General features: G+C 33.3%; 1 protein-coding gene across 3 annotated transcripts in view; it reads left to right on the top strand.

Moving 5' to 3' along the window:
* LOC117175209 (uncharacterized protein CG43867) overlaps positions 1–9,360 on the top strand; it is a 629,535-nt gene that overhangs the window by 199,736 nt on the left and 420,439 nt on the right. The gene's annotated exons all lie outside the window — the stretch shown is intronic.

The following is a 9,360-nucleotide window of genomic DNA, read 5'->3' as shown; positions in this document are numbered from 1 at the left end:
TATATTCGTGACGTATGCGTATACAGCGACGTCCCAGCATGCAGAGACGTGTATTAGGCCCTATAAAAACCGAAAGTACCAGCATGGACCAGTTATTAGTTTTTTTCTATGTTTACGATTTTTTCGGACTCAAGTCGTCTAGTCCAGTGTCTCAAACCGGAATTCGTCGTGTATTGGTGTGTGTACCCTTGTGACAGTGTTGTGCAATGGGAAACACCAGTCTGGAATTTCACCCTTTGGATTACTCCTACACCCAAAATTAACAACAGCCAAGAATCAATCCATTTTTTGGAGCATCCAGTCTAATTTACACCCCCTCACTCTCTACGACTACCCAGATGTCATATTAGCAGTTCTAGCAACCTGGACCTTCCGGTAATCGTCAATTATAATAAATCACTGGTAAGCAATGTTTATAGTCAGTTCTAAAATTCCTTTTGCTTAAACTCCTTGGCCTACAATAAATTTGATTCTGTTATTTTAAGGTACTGACCAAGGACTAAACTCGTCTTCCGTCATCTTCGTGCTTTGTATACATTCTATTTTACAATTGTTTGCAATAAATTACATTCACATATTATTATTGGCTACTTTTTCCTCTTCCCTGTGCGAGATCTTTAATCTCAACTAAAACGAGGAATCTAATTAAAGAGGGAATATTTTACGGACTTCATGACGTAACATGCAACCTTTTTATGGTGCAACGACCGGGAAAACAAAATAAAAGAGAGCCAATATATGATTGATTTAAAATAAATTATTCTTGCAAACATCTTTTTAAGCGCAAAGAACTTGATCGAAGACAGGTAATTTATATTATACGTTTATTATTGCTTTTTAATATGTGCGAATTTACAACAAATGCCGAATAAAAAACCTATAGATTTAGGGAGTTGTCGAGAAAATGTAACTAGAAATTTGGCGAAACTGAATCCTCAATTAGCTCACGAGGTAGATTTTTATAAGAAAGGTCTTGATAAGAAAAATACAATTAAAATAAATAAAGAATTAAATAAATTAGAGGTGGAATTCGGTAGTGATACATCCGAAAATAGTGCTTTTGATTGCTCTGGAAATATTACCTTAGTTAACACAGATTGGAGTTTAATTAGTGGTTCTTAAGACCAAAATAAACATTAACTTTAGATAACGTCATAGATTACCAGACTAATATTAAGTCATTGTTAAGTTCAACGCTTTCCCAACAAAATAATAGGGAAATACAAAAAGAGGCCTTAATTCAGAATTTTAATCGCGAATCAATCATAAGCGAACACGATAGTGATGACGTAGCAAGGTGCGAAGACTCGACGAAACCAATAAGTATGACATTACCAACCAATCAGGAAGTTTCCCTTCGCGACGCGCCTGAAATAACCCCTATTTTTGACGGGAATAACATCCCTTTAGCCCATTCTATAGAAGGATTTACAGAGACAAAAGCCATAATTCCTACACAGGCTTATGACAATCTTGCTAGATTAGCTGAAAGTAAATTAACTGGAGAAGCGCGAAAATGCATATTTGGAAATACTTTTCGAACCTTAGATGAATTCATTGAAAAACTGGAAAAGGTTTATGTTCCCGTAAAAAGTTTATACCAGCTGCAAGGAGATCTAGGTAATATATTTATGTGGGATAAGGAAAACGTGATATCATACGCTGCGCGAATAAAAGAATTAGCGGGTAGGATCGAGGACGCGCATAAATTAGGCAATGATGGTGCCACAGATGATACATTTAAAGCAAATTTAGAAGATGATGTTAATAAATATTTTAAAAGGGGATTACGTTCAGAAATCGAAATAAGATTAAAAGATAATGTAGGTGAAACTTTCAAAACTCTTATCAACGAGGCTCTCGAAATTGAAAGAAAGTTGAATGCCTGTTCAGAATTGCGAAAAAATAAGACAAATAAATCTTTAGAAGAAGAATCAGATTCGCGAGTTATTACAAAAAATAATAAATTTAATGTTGCTCAGGACATTATAATATCATGTTTAATTTGTGCAAAACTAGGACATATGACCAAAAAATGTTATTATCTCGAGAACTTTTGAAAACAGATATTTTCCGAAAATCGCTCAATTCAAAACCAATTTTTAAGAAATAATCCTCAAGGAAACTTTAATAATTACAATAAATGGAATTCCACACAAAATCCAGATTTTGCAAAACCACAGAATCAAAACTTTAAACCAGGACAAAATTAAAATTTTAGACCTGAATCAAATCAAAATTTCGGTACCCGATACAATCAAAACTTTGGATATCAACAGAATCAAAATTTCGCAAACAGGCAAAATCCAAATTTTAGATTCGGGCAAAATCAAAATTTTAGACCTAGACAGAATCAGAATTTTGAGTCTGGACAAAATCGAAAGGGAAACAATTTTGAAAATGCAAATAATCGACAGACCCATCAATATCCGACCCAAGAATCTGAAATTATTTGCAACTATTGTAATAACCCTGGTCACATCGCTAGAGATTGTTATAAAAAAATAGGTATTTACAAAACCGAAGTAAACCACAAAGCTTTCAAAATTATACGCAGAACTAGGAAAACTCCAATGCTATTCCCCCAATGGGTGCTGGGAGGAAGGCGCCGACTCATTGACTAAAGCACCTATCGAAATTAAAAATAAGGAAAACGATATCAAAATACGTCTCAGTAGGAATAATATAATTCCTTCGATCATGATATCTGTCGATGGTCTAAAAAAACCCGGCACGTACGATGATCGACACTGGTGCTGGTCGAAATCTAATTAAAAGAAGCGCGATCAACCCTGGACTAAAAATAAATAAAAATGAGGTATTGAGATTAGCGGGAATTCATGATTTACCTGTTTATACTCTAGGTCAAATTAAGGTCGTGATACTTGGATTTTTAACTATATTAAATATAATTTCTGATGATGTACCAGTAGATGAAGATGGTGTCTCGGGCTCTGAATTCTTCCTTAATAATAAAGTAAGTATAAATTATACAAATAAATGTATTGAAATTAATAATGCAACTTATCCTTTTGAACAAACTAGCATAATCACAATCCCGGCACGAACAATTTTAGATTATAATGTTAAAATAGAAAATACGGAAAAGGCAGAAGGTTATATACCTCAATTATCCATTTGAGAAGGAATTTTTGTGGGCCAAGCCATCGTAAAAAATTGTGGAGGTAAGGCCTATGTCAAATATGCAGATATAAATGAGCAACCCGTTAAATTATCAATTCCCAGTGTTCAATTACAAGATTTTGAACAATGCGAATTCAACAATTCAGCAAATGAATCTAATTTTTTCAACGATAACAATGATGAAAACCAACCTAATTTAATATTAACTAGTTTTTTGAAATCCGATAAAAATTCTAACCATTCTTGCAAACTTTACAAGATCACGGGTGAAGAAAGAGTAGAAATTATCAAAAAACTACTACGATTAAATCATTTAAATATGGAAGAATATGAGCACGTTAAAAAATTAATAAATAAAAATGCAGATTGCTTTCATATTCCGGGAGAATACTTAGAACCTACAAACATACTTCAACACCCAATGTCAACAACAGATGATTGTCCTATTTTTTCACGACAATACCGATTCCCTCCAGTCCACAAGGAAGAAATCGTTCGCCAAGTGGATGAATTATTAAAGAATAGTGTAATAAAACCTTCACAATCACCTTATAATATACCAATCTGGATTATTCCAAAAAAGCAAGACTCACAAGGGAAAAAGAAATGACGTATGTTGCTTGATTTTAGGAAATTCAATGAAAAAACAATTGGAGATTCATATCCTCTACCAAATATTCATGATATTTTAGACCAGTTAGGATCCGCTCGTTCTTTTTCTGTTTTCGATTCAGCAACTGGTTTCCATCACATAAAAATGGATCCTAAAGATGCACACAAAACCGCATTCTCAACCCCTTATTGACATTATGAGTCTGACAGAATGCCTTTTGGTTTAAAAAATGCACCAGCAACCTTTCAACGACTAATGGATTTAGTTCCAACGGGACCTGATCCAAAGTAAATCATGGCAGTGAAAGATTTCCCAACTCCTAAAAATCAAAAGCATATAAAACAATTTTTAGGGTTAGCAGGATCTTACCGTAGATTCATAGAAAATTTTGCAAAGATAGCAGCCCCAATAAACCAGCTCCTTAAAAAGGACATATCATTGAATTGGACCGAAAAAGAGCAACTAGCGTTTAATATTCTGAAGGATAAATTGTGCCAGGAACCACTATTAATACGACCCGATTTTTCAAAACCTTTCATTGTAACTACAGATGCATCAGGTTATGCGATAGGCGGAATACTTCCGCAAGGTAAAATCGGTGAAGACCAACCAATTGCGTATGTCTCAAGATCACTAACCGATACTGAACGCAAATATGACACATAAGAAAAAGAGGCTTTAGCGATAGTCTACTCTGTAATATATTTTCGCCCTTATTTGTATCGAGATGGCGATTAAAGCTCGCCGAATATGATTATGACGTAGTCTATAAAGCAGGTAAATCAAATGTTAATGCGGATGCGCTTTCAAGAACCCTCGTTCTGGGAAACGATGAAACCGTAGAAACTAATATAATTTCGGCAAATAGCTCAACAATTGAAGAATATAATCCTATCAATTATATGAAATCCACGAACTTTGAGAACCATACAAATTCAGATTTCGAAGAAAATATCGAATTAACCAGCGAGTCTTCTAAGGAAAATATTCCGGAATTCCTTCATAATTTAATAAGTAAAAAATCAATAAATGAAATACAAAATGTAAATTGTGATAGTTCAATACAAAAAATTCTCTACCTTTCAATTTTACTCTTAATTCCGAAAATTATAAGGAAAAACGAACCTATCTGTCAAACTTGGAACACTGTGGTTACAAGAGGTCAAATGCAAAAATACGAAGAGCAACCACAAATTAATGAAAAAATTGAAAATAAAGGTAAGTCACACAAGGATGTTGAGGAAGAATACTTACCTGCATCGCCTGCTGTCAAAAAAGTACGAGGTAGACCCAAGAAAGCTTTGCTCACAAATCTAAGCAGCCCGCAAGCCTTGAAAAATATTGGCAGACCAAGAAAAGAGGCAACCACTGGTGAGTCTCTAAATTTAAAACAGCAAAAGCAAACAAACTTTGAACCTGAAAATGAATTTGACTCAGATACGGAATACTCTAATTACTCAGAAAAGCAAATTATAAAAAAGAATAAGAAAAATTATAAAAAGTTCAAGGCAAAGCCTGCTACACAACAAGAAGAACAAGAAAATGAGGATGAAGATAATTTCTCAACTTCAGAAGATGAGATTCTCAAACACGAAAATTTTCCAAAATTTTCAGATAAGGAAAACTTTGTTGACAAAGGAAATATCCAAGAACTTGCGGAACCAGAAAACTTTATTCCAAAAGGAAAAAACGCGAAAAATCCCGAAAATTTTCACGTGACAAATGAAGATAATTTAGAAAATAATAAACCCCCTCCAGAACCCCCTCCTTCAAATACCCAATCGAACGGACAAACATATGCACAACAAAATGTCGTTGAATGTCGTGATTAATTAACGACGCGCAAAGATAATTACGCTTATTTTGTTGCAACTGACGGTGCGCCACGGGATCATGGATCAAGAGCTTTGTCAAAACAGACACGCCTGGAACCGCATTTAAAAAATTTCAATGGACAGAGTTGGCCCACTTCACGAAACAACATTAGGCAACGTAAACATCTTAACCATTCAAGATAATTTTACAAAATATGCTTTAGCTCTAGCAATTCCAGACGCCAAAACTTCAACAGTAATTGATTTTTTTTAATTTATATGCATTTACGGTTCCCCAAAAGCAGTTTTGACGGACCAAGGTTTAAATTTCCTAAGTAATTTAATGAAAAGAATGGCAAAACGTGTTAGAATTAAACAATTTAAAACAACAGCATTTCATCCACAATCAAACGGGTCTCTTGAACGATGACATCTTGTGTTAGCAGAATATCTTAAACAATTCGTATCGAAAACTTCCGAATGGGATGATTGGCTTGAATTAGCCATGTTTTCTTATAACACAAGTGTCCTCAAAGGTACAAAATGTACGCCATATGAATTATTTTTTGGAAAACTAGCTCGTCAACCATCAAATGAACCTCTATCAAAACAAGAAAAATTGCAAACTTACGACAATTACCTAACAAATTTTATAACAAAATTATATGAAACGAGAACTCAAGCGAGACAAAATTTAATTGCGGCTAAGGAAAAGTCAAAAATATATCACAGATCAAAAAGTTAATCCATTAGAAATAAAAACTGGAGATGACGTATTTTTATTAATTGGAAAGGAACGCAAGAAAAAATTTGATGATCAATATAAAGGACCTTACGAAATCATAGAGATATTAGGAAAAGGAAACTTGAAAATTGACATAAAAGGCAAACCTTCAGTAGTACACGTCAATGGACTTAAGCGTTCACATATAAAATTTTAAACTATTAATAATAATTAAACGACAACCCCTTATTAATTTAAATATTTCAGATAGATCCCATCCATTGCCAACTTACAGACTCTCTTATCGTCGTTTTTATGCATCAAATTGATCTGCTTATGTTATAGCCATATTTATTCCACACGGAAATTTTCGAAAGAAATGACAGTGATATTCTTAAATGGACACAAAACCTTAGAAGCATAGAAACAACTAAAGATATAATCCTTAAAATAAAAATAAGAGGACCAAAAGCCTATGAAAATTTAATTCTGAGTCTTCAATTATCGGATCACAGAGTTTTAACAGACGTTTTGAAATATATGCAGCAAAATGTTTATTTCAGACAAATGGATGCAATTCACCGCAAACGAATCGAGGTTCCTATTGATGTATTTGCTTATTCAGTCGATATGATTGCTCTCTGGCCATTTTTAATTGAAAATGGAATTTTTAATGACGATGATAGCAACATTCCAGAATGGAGAAAGGATCTTGCCAACCCATTTACAATTAGAGACATTATGTTAACAATTAGAACAACAGGACCAAACGCATACAAAAATCTTATCCTTGCCTTGCACTTATCAGTTCACGTATTACTGGCTGACGTTCCAGCTCTGATAAAAAAGGTATCTAGATTTTTTTAACCAAAAAACAGTATATCACTTTACAATATACTATGCATGGCAATAAATCGTCAGAAAGGAAAAATATAAACATTAAACACGTTCATAATAAACAAATAATGACGTTATCGAAAATATCCATGAGTAGAACTAGTCGCTAATTTGGAACCTCCTTTTTTCAAAAATTGATTTACGAGGCTTCCTTTTGGCTCTGTTCACTGCATACTTAGATTATACAACAACAATCCATGCCATCGTGGGATATGATTGTGGCCCGAACCAACTAAATATAACAACCGTATCATTATTAGAGGTGGTAGGGTGTGATACACCTGCACCAAAACTAAACATCGACTCGGTAAACATACAATTATTGCAAATAATCGGTTATAGCAATACAAAGGTCATACAATGTAAAGTAGAAGTAAAGCGGGAAGTAAAATATTGTGGAATGTATTCTCACGTATCGTCAGTAGCTAACGGGTATAAAGAATATATACACAAAGTCTTACATGAACAATGTGATTTAATGTATAAAACGGGAGTATTAACAGTAGGAGACCAGAAGCAATTTTTCGAGGTAACTTCAAACAACTCATTTTCTCATACTCTAATGATAGCAGGTACCACGACTCATTGGGGAAAATGTTCAGGTACTATATTCTCAGACCCTTTCTGCAGTTGGGATTACGTTGTGGCCGAAGCAACTTATAAAATATTATTGCGAGATTATTACGCGACTATCAATTTAAATGATGATAAGATTCACTTAAGTTCAGGTGTATTATGTACAGTATCAGACACCACTTGTATCGATGTGGAAGGAGGCCAAACCTTTTGGAATCCATTACCAACTGAATCATGTAATTTAAAAAATATGAATTATTATACTCTGGATTAGCGAATAAAAATTATGACAATACTACAAGAAACGAAATATTATATTCCCTGGTAACAGATGATATAACATTTGTATTGGCATACAAGTCATTAATGCCAAGTTTAATAGCCCTGCCTTTGAAAATCTAACAAAAGATCTAGAAGAGACTATTGACTCCTATACCTCTCTTTTATTACAACTCTCAGAAGCCCTCACGCATACAGTTACAAATTCATGGCACCCTCTACTCTTTCCCAACTCTTTCCTTAATTTCAAACTAAACCTCGCGACTTCTTTTTTCTTTAACATTCTTCCGTTTTCAAAAATTTAACACTTTATTGTAAAAAACTATTTAGTTTTCATGTTAACTATTCCTGTACCTACTTCAGATAAATTCGCTGTACTCAAGCTGCATGCATTTCCTATTTTCTTCGACATTAATAACAAACACACTTTGTCAATTCACGATAAACCTCAAATTTCTTTCCTTGCCCTTTCATCAAATAAATCAAACTATTTTATAGCAGACGAACAGTTTATTAAATCATTCTATGAAACTGATATTGGAAACTTTTGCAATGCCAATTATCCAATGTTCAACACTAGAAAAAATCCTCTCTGTGAAATATCAATTATCACTAAAGCCAAACCTTATAATTGTCAATTCTTTGTAAATATCGACAAATATTACTTTTGGAGTCCATTACAAACTCATTATGGCTGGCTCTATTCAACCTTTGTTCCCAAACGATTTCAATTATACTGCCCTGAAAAACCAGAAGTTTTCATTGATATTATAAACAACGGAATACTACAATTGAATCCAGAATGTAAAATAACAACTGAAATAACATCTTATTATCCAAATAAAAATGTCAAAATATTGGAAGCTTCAATTTCAACACAAAAATAAACTCTTTCACTTTCTTCTATCAGAAGAAAACAAATTAAATCTAATAAACACAAAATAAAAAAAAATAAAAAAAAAATAAATAAACCAACAAAAAGAAATGTGTGTGTGTGTAAATAAAACAAAAAATATGTAAAAAAAATCTTATTAGAAAATAAATATATATAATCATTTCTGTTTTTACATTACTAACAAAAAATTACTATAATTTAATCATAACTATAGGTAATTTCGCTTCTTAAAATTATATTTAAATTATTCACGTAATTCGATCATTGCCTGTAAGTATCACAAACCCAAGACGACTCTCTCGGTTCCAGTTCTACCTCCCCCCTCTCCCAACCCTCCCTTATTAACTGAAGTTTTTGGTGGGACTGACGTTAGATCTACAATCTCCACCATATGACGATTTGATACTTAACTTTGACA

This window comes from Belonocnema kinseyi, chromosome 6, assembly GCF_010883055.1.
Source record: "Belonocnema kinseyi isolate 2016_QV_RU_SX_M_011 chromosome 6, B_treatae_v1, whole genome shotgun sequence".
Classification (NCBI taxonomy): domain Eukaryota; kingdom Metazoa; phylum Arthropoda; class Insecta; order Hymenoptera; family Cynipidae; genus Belonocnema; species Belonocnema kinseyi.
This window is presented reverse-complemented; position numbering and strand designations above follow the sequence as displayed.